This window comes from Rana temporaria, chromosome 1 (assembly GCF_905171775.1).
Source record: "Rana temporaria chromosome 1, aRanTem1.1, whole genome shotgun sequence".
NCBI classification, from domain to species: domain Eukaryota; kingdom Metazoa; phylum Chordata; class Amphibia; order Anura; family Ranidae; genus Rana; species Rana temporaria.
This window is the reverse complement of record NC_053489.1, coordinates 585,231,381-585,243,987: the sequence shown is the minus strand read 5'-3', so window position 1 is coordinate 585,243,987 and position 12,607 is coordinate 585,231,381.

Here is a 12,607-nt window from a genome sequence, read left to right as displayed (position 1 = left end):
AATGGGATAGCACTATAAATGCCCTGCAACGACACACATTGTGGAGCATTGGCATTTACAGGGTTAAACCATTGGTGAGAGGGCATCATATCACCTCCTAGCTGCCTGTCAAACACCTTTGAAAGTTACATCTGGATCGCTTTTCAAAGGAATTAGCCTTCAGTTAGGACTAAAGCCAAAACCTTTTTCTTTCCATTTTTGGATAGCGTAAGGAAGGGTTAAAACCCTTGTCAGTTTTGTGACAAATGTAGCAGTTTGCTTTGGACCACAGCTTCACGTTTCTTTTCTCACTTTTTTATTTTCACCAGTAAAAATTCAGTATTCACATGAAAAGTTTTGATTTGTAAAAAAACAAATGACACAAAAAATGATGTTGCGTGTCTAAAGATATCTGCTATATGGAAAACAAAGCCTTCTATTGCGACGTTCACTTCCAGATCTACTAATACATTTTTTTCTCAATTGAGCAGAAGTAATCACTTATTTAAAATGGGCCACCTGTGACTAATCAATAATGATTCCTCAAGGAATCAGTCTCTGCTCCATATTTATTTCTAATCATTGTACACAAAACTTGAAAATAAAAAGTGAAGTGGTCAGGTGGAAAATTGGCTGAGCAGTTATTGAATACAACTAGATGTCGTCAATGTGCCAGTATTAAAGCAGCCTTTGGTGCTGTTGCTGTGAAAACCATTGCCGGCATTGCAGATTCCTGCATGCATGAAAGAATCTATTGATTTTCTCTTATTCAGCCTGCAGATGAAAGAGAAAAATCTAGCAGTTATGGCCAACTTTAGAGTTCTTAAAGTGATTCTCAATTTTACATTTTGTTTTCTTTAAAACAACAAACATGTTATACTTACCTGCTCTGTGCGATGTTTTTGCACAGAGCAGCCCCGATCCTCTTCTTCTCGTGTCCCCTGCTGGCCCTCCTGGCTCCTCCCTCTCAATAAATGCCCTCATAGCATGTTGCTTGCTGTTGGGGCACTCATGCAGGCCCCCACTCCCTCATCACTGACTGTGATTGACAGCAATGACTCCCGCTACTGTCTCTGAGCCAATGAGAGGAAGAGAGCAGACAGAGCCTCTTCTCCTGTATACATCCCTCTATTTGGGGGGGGGGGGGGGGGGGGGCAACTGCATGTAGAATGTAAGAACCCTTCTGCCTTTAGAACCACTTTAAAACCTGGAACACCTGGATTTAATGAATGAATGAATACTATGTGGGAATTCTGAGAGAGTGGGGTTAATCTGCTAAAGGAATATAGCCATAATAAATAAATGCAATTATGTGACCAGTAATTACCAAAATTTAGCAAACATTTTTGGTAAAAAACATTTATAAACGGACAACAGCCATAGAATATCAAGTGTACATTGTGAACAATATTTTTGTATTGTAACTATGATCAATATTAAAAGTAAATGTGTCAATAGTTTACAATAAATATTGAATGGTGCAAGTAAAATGGCCTATATAAAAAAGATCCTAAGAAAATTATTTTTTACCTGAAGTACATCCAAAGCCAATTATTTTTCAAAGTATAAATGAAGGTAAAACACCTGTCCCGTTATAGGGATTCCCACTCTCTATTTGCCCTGGTGATCATCATCACTGAAAGTGAAAGTAAAAGTAAATCCCACATTTTGAATGGTCACCAGAATAGATTGGACATATTGCAATGGGGACAACAGTTTTAATGACCCTGTTGACTAATAGGAATTCCCTTAAACCACTTTCACACTGAGCCGCCCATAGCGTCTGAGGTTAAACTCCGCTATTTTTACCACCGACGATATGGGCGGATTTGCGGCGCATTTCGGCCACTAGCGGGGGCGGTTGGCTTTATATATGCTTTAAAACTGAACTCTAATCATCTGTAACATTTACAAGGCAGTGCATCTCCCTTCCCTGCACTGCAATGCTTTCTATGGAACTGCCAATGGGGCTTATTTACGAAAGGCCAATAGACTGTGCACTTTGCAAAGTGCAGTTGCACTCTTGCTCCAGAGCTTCGTAATTTAGGTAATGCTTCACTTTGAAAAAAATACCCAATCATGGGCAAGGAAAATAACATAACAACATTTTTGCTTGCACATGATTGGATGATGGAAGTCAGGAGCACTTCTGCTCATTTAATAAGCTCTGGAGCTACTGTTCTTGCAGAGTGCAACTGCACGTTGCAAAGTGCATAGACTGTGGGGGGGATTTACTAAAACTGGAGAGTGCAAATTCTGGTGCCGTTCTGCATGGAAAAACAAATACGTTTCTATGTTTTTTTTGGCAAAGTTTAATTGAACAAGCTGAAATTAAAATCTGATTGGCTACCACGCATTGCTGCACAAGATTCTAAGTGCTCCAGCTTTAGTAAATCTCCCTCTATATTTGTCTTTAGTAAATGAACCCCATTGTCTTGCTTCAATAACTAATGAGTCAAAAACCTAGAACAAGCATGCAGTCACAGGAGTCTAAAAAGTATAAATCCCAATCACACATTTGTTGAAGGTCAGTGCTTTGCTTGGTAAATTCAGAGCCTTCAAACACAAGTCAGCAGCGGCAGCTCCCATATTTCATTTCTGACAGGTTCCTTTGTTCTCATTTCTCCTGTGTGGTGGTAGTGGCCACTCGAACTTTGGATGGCATACAATAGGTAATGGCCTTTTTCTGATTAGTATTTGTCTGTGATTCCCCCACAGACCTGCAATATTGCTTTGGAGAATGACTTGTATGGATTTAGAGCATGTAAGGATATGTGCATATAGACATGTTTTACTACAGTTTTATTTCTCTCTTTCTAAACACTGAAAAAGGTTGCACTATGTCTGGCTGTTCACATGGACACTTAAAGTAGAGGTTCAACCTAAAAAAAAAATCTAACATTACATCCAGCATACTAACGACATGTAAAGTATGCTGGTATTTTTTTTCTCCGTACATACCGTTTAATTGTTATTTTCGCCTAGGCTTCCGGGTTCTGATTCCCGCGGGACAGGGCGTTCCTATTGAAAGCTTAGCTGATTGACGTCTGGTGAAAATCTTCCCATAGTGCATAAAGCGCGTCATCAGTTTTCCGTAAATAGCCGACATGCGAGACGGTGCTATACGGCGCCTGCACCCGCCGTGTAGAGCTGACTGCGCAGGTGCCATATAGAGCCGACTCGCAGGTCGGCTATTTACGGAAAACTGGTGACGCACTTTATGCGCCATGGGAATATTTTCACCATCCACCTTATTCACCTAACCTGGCACCTTTGGACTTCTTCTGGTTTCCAAAACTGAAGAAACATTTGCGACAGGGGTGCCCAACCTTTTAAAGCACGCGGGCCACAATGAGCGTAGCGGGCGGATGGCAGGTCCGTGTTGGCCACAAAGCGGACACAACCCACTATACAGCTATGCATCTGTGGGTCAGTTTGAAAGCAGCCCAGTAACCACTGCAGAACAGATATGTCCATATTTACACAGATTTTTAGTAATAAACTTACCTTTGATAACAGTATTCCATTCTATTCCATCCCAGAGCAGGAGGTCGCGGGCCACATCAGAGGGCTCCGCGGGCCACTGGTTGGGCACCCCTGATTTACGGGAAAGATGTTTCCACAATAATGAGGCAGTCATTACTGAAGTTGATAGCTGTTTTTCCTACAAATCTGCATACTTCTACGATGGTATTAAAGGTCTGTTCTACAGATGTGAGAAGTGTGTAACCATAGGAGATGGATATGTAGAGAAGGAAGAGTCAGTGGACTACATTTTGAATCCCTAGGACATCTAGACTTTGGTGAGTGTAAGAACATATGGGCCTCCCCTTGTACAAAGTAATTGATTTACAATGTTTGTTTCATTAAAAAAAAAAAAAGATACAAGTTAAAATACCCCTTTCACGCATGCAACAGAGTCACCTATAATAGAATTAGGATTTGCTAGCGCTTGCTTTGTAAAAGTGGAGCCTTTTACTGAGAAAACTTTTTAGTCACTGGCTGTAATTTATTTTCAATATATTTAGCATGCATAATTTAGCTAAAATGGTTCATTCTGTTGACATGCCGCCTTGTGCTATTCCACTGTAAATATGACCCAGTGTATTTATGTTTCAATGCTTTTTCATAGTAGATCTACATTATAGAGGGTAATAATAGTGAAACCATAGAGTTATGCATTATAGATAGGCTTTTAGTATTTTGTTGTGGTAGAAGTCATCATGATATATAGTGGGCTTTTGTTATTACATCTTTAAGATTCAATGTAAATTTCAATACTCCAAGTTGAAATACGGTATCTCACTACTGTCACTGAGATTCTGTTTTTTAATGAAGCTGTAAATTAAATTGAACCTTTGACAAATATTACACATTTGCTTGATAAAGGAAACTGAGCAAATAGAGAGAATAGCATATATCAATGACAACATTTCCGCTTAAAGGGGTTGTAAAGGTTTGTTTTTTATTTTCTAAATAGGTTCCTTTAAAGGTGTTGTAAAGGTAAATGTTTTTTCACCTTAATGCATCCTATGCATTAACATGAAAAAACATCCGACTGTACCGCCCCCCCCCCGAACCCCCGTTTTACTTACCTGACCCCCTCGAAAGTCCCGCGTGCGTCCACATGATCCTCTTCGGTTCCCAGCCTGGTCGTTGATTGGCTAGGCTGGACAGATTGATAGCAGCGCAGCCATTGGCTGGCGCTGCTGTCAATCACAGTGGATGACGTGGCATGCTGGGGGCGGGGCCGAGTGATACAGTCGGCGGCTATGCCCGCCGCTGTATCACTGGAGCGTGCTCGCAAAAGCTTTCCACCATGCGAGCTTGCTCGCATGAAGGTGGAAAGCTTTTGCAAGGAGGAGCCGAGACAGCCGCCGAGGGACCCCAGAACACAGGGTTAGGGGACACTCTGTGCAAAACGAGCTGCACAGTGGAGGTAAGTATAACATAAAAAAAATAAAAATGTTTGCCTTTAGTGTTCCTTTAAGCTAGTGCATTGTTGGTTCACTTATCTTTTCCTTCGATTTCCCTTCCAAATGTTTTTTTTCTTTGTCTGAATTTTTCACTTTCTGTTTCTCCTCAGTAAACTAGCCACCATTATCCAAAGGGGTGGTTAGTCAGCCAGAACAGCTTACTAAACAGCTTACTGAAGAGGAACAGGAAGTGAGAAATTCAGACAAAGAAAAAAAACATTTAGAAGAGAAATCGAAGGCGAAGGTAAGTGAACCAACAATGCACTAGCTTAAAGGAACCTTTTTAGAACAAAAAAACTAAAAACTTTACAACCTCTTTAACCCCCTTAGCGGTAAACCCGAGCGTGACTCGGGGTGGGTTTTTCATGTTAGGATCGGTATCCCCGAGTCACGCTCGGGGTGGACGTGCAGAGTGTGCAGCGGCGCGGCTTACCTTCTCGCTGGATCCACAGGCAAGTTACTTACCTTGTCCCTGGATCCAGCGATGCCACCCCGCTGTGTGAGCGAGCGGGTCCTCCTCGCTCGATTCACAGTCTCCCTGTGTGCCGCCGATCTCCATTCCCTGCGACATTACGACGCACGGGAGCGGAGAACGGCGCCAAATTCAAAAAAGTAAACAAACACATTACATACAGTATACTGTAATCTTATAGATTACAGTACTGTATGTAAAAAATACACACTCCCCTTGTCCCTAGTGGTCTGCCCAGTGCCCTACATGTACTTTTATATAATAAAAACTTTTCTTTCTGCCTGGAAACTGTAGATTGTCCAAAAGTGTCCCTTTATGTCAAAAATGGTTTTAGATCAGCTAGAAAACAGCGATAATAAATTATAATCACTTGCAGAATTGTGCGATAGCGATTTGTGGGGAAATTCGTCATAAAAAAAAAAAATAATGACAGCGACAATTCTGCAACTGAGCAAATTTCAGTGATTTTGAGTTGATTACATTATTGAATATTTTTTATTATAATTATATTATTATTTGTTATAATTATTTATAATTATTTATTATATTATAATTTATAATTTTGTTTTTAAAAAAAATGTCATACCCGGGATGCCTACAAGATTCTTGTTTGGTCAGATTTAAGTGAGTTATTCCTAAAAATTACAGGCCTACAGTACAAATAACCAAATTTCCTTGCAAAATAATTGTACCGCTTTTGGTACGTAATTCCAGACAGAATCATACCGCCAGGGAGGTTAAAGCAGTTTTAAGCTGGGGGACAAAAAAGAACCCTGCAAGACTAAGGCATAATGTGCTAGTATGCATCACATACTAGCACATCATGAAATACTCATTTTAGAACAAAGCTCTCTCAGCAGTGCCCGGTCACCGCTGAGAGGGCTGACATCTTCACCCGCCTTTGCTTCAGGGACCGCGGGCTCCAACGCTGTTCATGGCCGGAGCCACGATGATGTCAGTCTCGCGCATGCGGGTGGGAGTGCTCAGTTCCAGCAAGAAGCTCTGAAGTTCCGGCACGGTAAGTCAGACCTTCAGAGTGCATGCGCCACTAACATCAGCAGCTGCATGCAGAGTGAATACGATTTCAAAGATATTCCTTTTGCCTGCAGGTAAACCTTATTACAGGCTTACGTGTAGGCAAAAAACACAAAGCGGGGTTTACAACCGCTTTGACCCCTTTATGATAAGAAGTCCCGTTTGCAATTTGTGAGAAGCCATGTGGGGGGGACAAAGCAAACATGTGGAAGAAGGTGCTCTGGTCAGATGAGACCAAAATTGAACTTTTTGGCCTAAAATCAAAACGTGTGACGGAAAACTAACACTGCACATCACCCTGAACACACCATCCCCACCGTGAAACATGGCGGTGGCAGCATCATTTTGTGGGGATGCTTTTCTTCAGCAGGGGCAGGAAAGCTGGTCAGAAATGATGGGAAGATGGATGGAGACAAATACAGGGCAATCTTAGAAGAAAACCTGAGTCTACAAAAGACTTGAGACTGGTGCAGAGGTCCACCTTCCAGGGTGGGCAGGGTGACAGGTGGGCCACAATCACACAGTAGGGGTACCACTACACACTATAACCCTGACCTTTAACGCCAGCCTTTGAGCTTGAACTTTGACTCTGACCATGACCTTTGATCCTACCCTTGACCCCAACACTGACACTAACCTAAATCAAACCATGATCTAGCAATTTTATCTATATAATTATTATTGTTATTTATTAATATCTTTTTTTGTACACACTTTAAAAAAAAATTCCACTGGCAAGGAGAAAAAGATACAATGTATCTTTTTCTCTATTCAAAAGGAGAAAATAAAACAGGGGTGGTGTGGCAGGCGCAACACTATAAAGTGCCTCATGTGCTGTGATATTAGAAGAATTGTGATGTCTGACTTTTCAGTCCGAAAAGACTGTCTATTACTCTGAAAATTCCTCTATTGCCATTCTATGGAAGCAGTAAGGTTTAAAGAGCACACCAAATGCTTAAAATAACTTCTTTATTAACTTCACTTTTCTTCATAGATAACACTGCTGCTTTGCAGCAGACAGTCAATGTACAAACACGTGTTGAATAAGTATCACAAAATGGCGGTTCAAATATTCAATCTTGTCATTCAACGTAAAATGGTGGATATATTTCTTTCTTCAGTATTTATACTCTCTCTATCTCTCTGTAAGTTATCAAAGCATTCTCTGATTTCTCTGAAAGGTATAACTGTGGTTTGCAACTTGGTTTGCAGTGTTGCTTTAGTTCGGTAATGAGTTTGTTAGCTTGTTAAAGTGGATGGATGGATGTGACTTAGTTTGATGGCTTAGTTCGAGTGCAGTTAGGGCAGTTAGATGACTTTGTTTGGTGGAACTACAAGTGAACACACAACTAGATCAGTATTCAGTTCTGATCACTCTATGTACAATAAGAACATATATATAACTTGTGTAACATACCTATTTAGGCCCTTGCTTCCATAAAACTGAACACTGTATGTCTGCTCTCTGTCTTCATGTGGAATGAATTTACAGCACATGTACAGTATTAGGAACCTCCCAGACAGAATGGATGCAAAGGTAGCTGTGATAGGTCAAGACTCTGCTCCATGTGAGATTACCTGTGATTGGCCAAGGCTACTGATGAGTCACAAAGGCTTAACTCTATGCTTTCTGGTATGAATTCTACTGTGTAATTTGAGCTTACCATCACTCTCATATAAATAAACGATTCTTAAAGGCATATTTTTTCTTTTGCTTCTGTGAACACAACATACAACTGTTATATGACATTCAAGCATAAAATCACAGTGAATAACTTTGCTTTTCTCTCTCACATATAAACATGTGCATTACATTTAGGTTCTTGGCAGGTATAGCTTTATATACATGTAGGTCATATTAGCTACCTAGGACAGGTTCTAGCTGACCAGCTACACTCCCACCAAAATTACTTATAATTCTTGTTCTCTATAGTAGGATGTGAACGTGAATTTGGGGAATTTTCCATCAGGTTCTCAACTTCCAAGTGTCTTTTATTACTCTCAAGTAGAACAACTAACTTCTGTATAGGACTTTCCAACCTGAGTGGAGTAGTGAGACGTTTTCCCTTTTTGTCAAGTTTTGAGTCTCCTATTTGTAACAACGCTCTTCTTACTAGTTTGTCTTCATCCTTTTGAACTTCTAGAACTTTGGCCAATTTCCATTGACTTCTAGGTAAATCTGCCATTCTTTGTTCTTCGGTAGGTCTACGTGCCTTTCAACAGGTTACGCATTTATTTATATACTTTGCTATAACTTAGCTTCCTTTCACTATCCAGTAACCACCTTCTCTCTAAGGCCTCGTACACACGACCGAACATGTCCGCTGAAACTGGTCTGCGGACCAGTTTCCGCGGACATGTCCGACCGTGTGTAGGGCCTAGCGGACATTTTTCCGGCCTAGCGGACAGGTTTCCAGCGGACAAAAGTTTCTTAGCATGCTAAGAAACTTGTCTGGTGGAAACCTGTCCGTCGGACATGTCCGATGGTTAGTACACCTAACCATCGGACCAAAATCCCCCGCATGCGTCAAAGTGATTCGACGCATGCGTGGAAGCATTGAACTTCCTGGTTCGCGCACGTCGCCGCCACGTCACCGCATTTTCTGTCCGCAGGGAATTTGGTCTGATGGTGTGTACACACATCAGACCAAATGCTCCCAGCAGACATGTCCGATGAAAACGGTCCACGGACCGTTTTCATCGGACATGTCTGCTCGTGTGTACAGGGCCAAACAGTTCTGGGTAAAGCTTCTTCCTTGATGCAAGGATTTGTTGTGGTAGTGATCAATAATCAATCTTGTGAAAGTAGAATTTTTGGGTAGAATTGCTGGATGCTTCACTCTGCTGGGTAACGATGCATTTTCCAGTCTCCCTCCCACCTTCAGTATACCATCCTGTAGAACAAGATTGAGCTTGTACAGTGGGTGGTTGTTGGGAATCCTTTTAGGTTCTTGACTGAGTCTCTTGCACTCTTCACCATAGAATCTCTGTTGAATGAGTCTTACGACTGTTTCTTCAGCTTTCATTCTTTCCTCTACATTCAATGATTCCTTCTTTTTGATTCCCCTTGCCAAACGTTGAATTCGAGCTACTACGTTTATGACTGTAATCCATTTTGAACATTTGGCTAGTCTTTCAAGTATGTCATCTTGACATTTGGCAGCAGTGCTCAATGTTTGTACAACCTTTACTTCTGGATCACCCATAGACAATTCTGTGTAACCTTCACTGGGTATGATCTCCTTTTCCCAAATGAACTCTGGACCGGTGAATCAATTTGAATTTTTAAATTCTGTTACATTCAGACCTCTTGAAGCATGATCTGCCGGGTTATGCTTTGTATCAACGTGATGCCAATGTTCCGGATTTGTAATTTCCCGAATTTTCTGAACTCTGTTGGCGACAAAGATATGGAATCTTCGAGCTTTGTTGTTTATGTATCTTAGGACAACTTGTGAGTCCGTCCAGAAATATTCTTCATCTATTTTTAACTCTAATTCTTCTCTTTGAAACTTGCTTACTGATGCTGAAACAACAGCTGCTGTCAGTTCAAGTCTTGGTATTGTCTGAATACTGGTAGGTGCAACTCTGGTTTTTCCCATAACCAGGGCACAATGTATTTTTCCTTCTATCACTCTGATGTAGGAGCACTGACCATAGCCATAACTACTGGCGTCTGAGAAGTGATGAAGTTCTATTCTCTTGTACTCTCCGAAGTCATGAGGTACAAAACATCAAGGTATCCGAACTTCTTTCAAATGTTGCAAGTCTCTTATCCAAGTCTCCCACCTTGGCCTCAAATCTTCAGGTATGAGTTCATCCCATCCCAACTTCCGTCTGCATAATTCTTGCAGTAATTCTTTTGCTTTGAGGATTACTGGGGCCAAGAATCCCAGTGGATCATATATAGAAGCCACTGCGGAAAGAATGGTACGTCTGGTTGCCACTTTCTCTTCAAAGGATATTTAAAAGAAGAACTCGTCATTCTCTACATTCCTTTCCAAGCCAAGTACATTCTGAACTGGAAGATGATCATAATTTAAATCTACATTCTTCATTGTTGATGCACGTTCAGAGTCACTAATGGATTCCAGTACCTCTCTGTTGTTTGAGATGAATTTGTGAAGGCGCAGGTTTCCTCTTGCGCATAATTCTTGGCTTTCCTTTACTAATTTGATTGCAGATTCTGTGGACTCTAGACTTATAAGACCATCATCTACATAGAAGTTTTCTTAAGAAAATTTACTGCTGATGGACAATCCTTTTCATTTTTATCAGCCAAGTACTTCATACCATAATTGGCGCAACCTGGAGACGATGTTGCTCCAAACAAATGTACTTTCGTTCTGTATTCTGCTGGCTCTGTATCTGTATCTCCATCCTCCCACCATAGGAACCTCAGGAAGTCTCTAGCTTCATTCTTCACATGGAACAGGTGGAACATTTTTTCAACGTCACACATGACCGCTATGGGATACTTTCTGAATCTACAGAGTACTCCAGGCAGAGTGTTTGTAAGATCTGGTCCTTTCAGTAGATGATCGTTCAATGCAACACCATCATACTTTTCTGAGCAATCAAATACTACTCTAATTTGATCTGGTTTCTTTGGGTGGTTAACACCTTGATGTGGGATGTACCACACTTCTCCTTCTTTAGGTTGGTTATTCACCTTCTCTGCATGTCCTTCTTCAAGGATTCCTTCCATGAATTTCAAATAATCCTGCTTGAATTTGAGATCTCTTCCCATCTTTTTCTTCAAGCATTTCAATCTTGCTAGGGCAAGATTTCTGTTATTTGGCAGATGAGGTCGTTCTCTGAAGGGTAAGGGCATTTCAAGATAACCTTGTTGATTCTGCTGAATACTCTTTTCTAGAGTGTGTACGAACTTTATGTCTTCCTGGGATACACTCTTTTCTTCAGAACTTATGTCTGCAAAGTCAGATTCAAGGATCTTGATTACCTTTGCTGAACTTACAGTTGGTAGCTCTTGGACAGATATTCGATGACACAATCCTGTCACCTGTCTTGAGTTTGCAATCTGCTGTTTTCCCCCAACAACACCCCATCCTAGATCAGTTCGAACAGCGTAGGGTTCACCCTTTCCTCCTGTGATTACCTCTCGTGGTACCAAAGCTTCGGGACAATCGTAGCCTATCAACAGTCGGACACCAAATTCCTTCAGCGGGGACATCTCATGAGATATGATAGATAGGTGCTCCCATTTATTGGCTGTTTCACAGGTAGGTATGCGATCTCGATCTAGAGGTATGTCGTCTTTCGTATAAGATGGAGGTAGATTTTATGTGAGGTTTGAATGAAGTCCTCTAACTCTCAGTCCTTTAACCTTTTGACTATTCACTAATGTGTCTCTCCCTGTCATTGTGGTGACCTTGAGCTTCACTGGTTCCGTAGCCACTTGTCATTTCTTGCAGATTTCTTGATCAATGAAGGTGACGTCGCTTTGGGCATCCAGTAGTGCATAGGCGTGTACCTTCTTGTTTCTCCTTTTAGGATTTGAAATGCACACTGGTACAGCCATTGATGTGCCGTTGCTTTCTCCTTCCCTTACTCTGCAAGAGAATACTGATACTTTCCTTTCTTCCTCAGCATCTTTAGGTATTGAGGATTCATCCTTCTTTGGACGTTCTTCATGTAGTGGCGTAGGATGGCGTCCTTTGCAGACACTGCATGTAGCCCTTTTCTTACACTCCTTTGTAACATGGCCTTTTCTTGAGCATCCAAAACACAGTTGGTTATCAAGTACAAATTTTTTTCTTTTCACTTGACTTCTCTTTCAATTGTTGACACTTGTGTATGGAGTGGTTCTCTCCACAGAACATACACTTAAAGGTAGTCTGAGGATTTGTCGGTTTTGTCTCTTTACTCAACCCAGTAGTGACTTTAAACTTGCTTTCGCAGGTATCTAGACCTTTAGCTTCCGAGTTGATTGCAAAGCTAGTTGCTCTTGCACGTCTTGTATCTCTTGCAGGCCTTTCTTCTAAGGATTTTAAGGCGTAAGATGCTGTTACTGGATTACATGCTATCTGTGCGTCCCTATTAACAAACTCAGAGAACTTTTCAAAACTTGGGAAGTCCTTATTTAGATCTAACTGTTCAGTCACATAGCGATTCCATCTAGAAG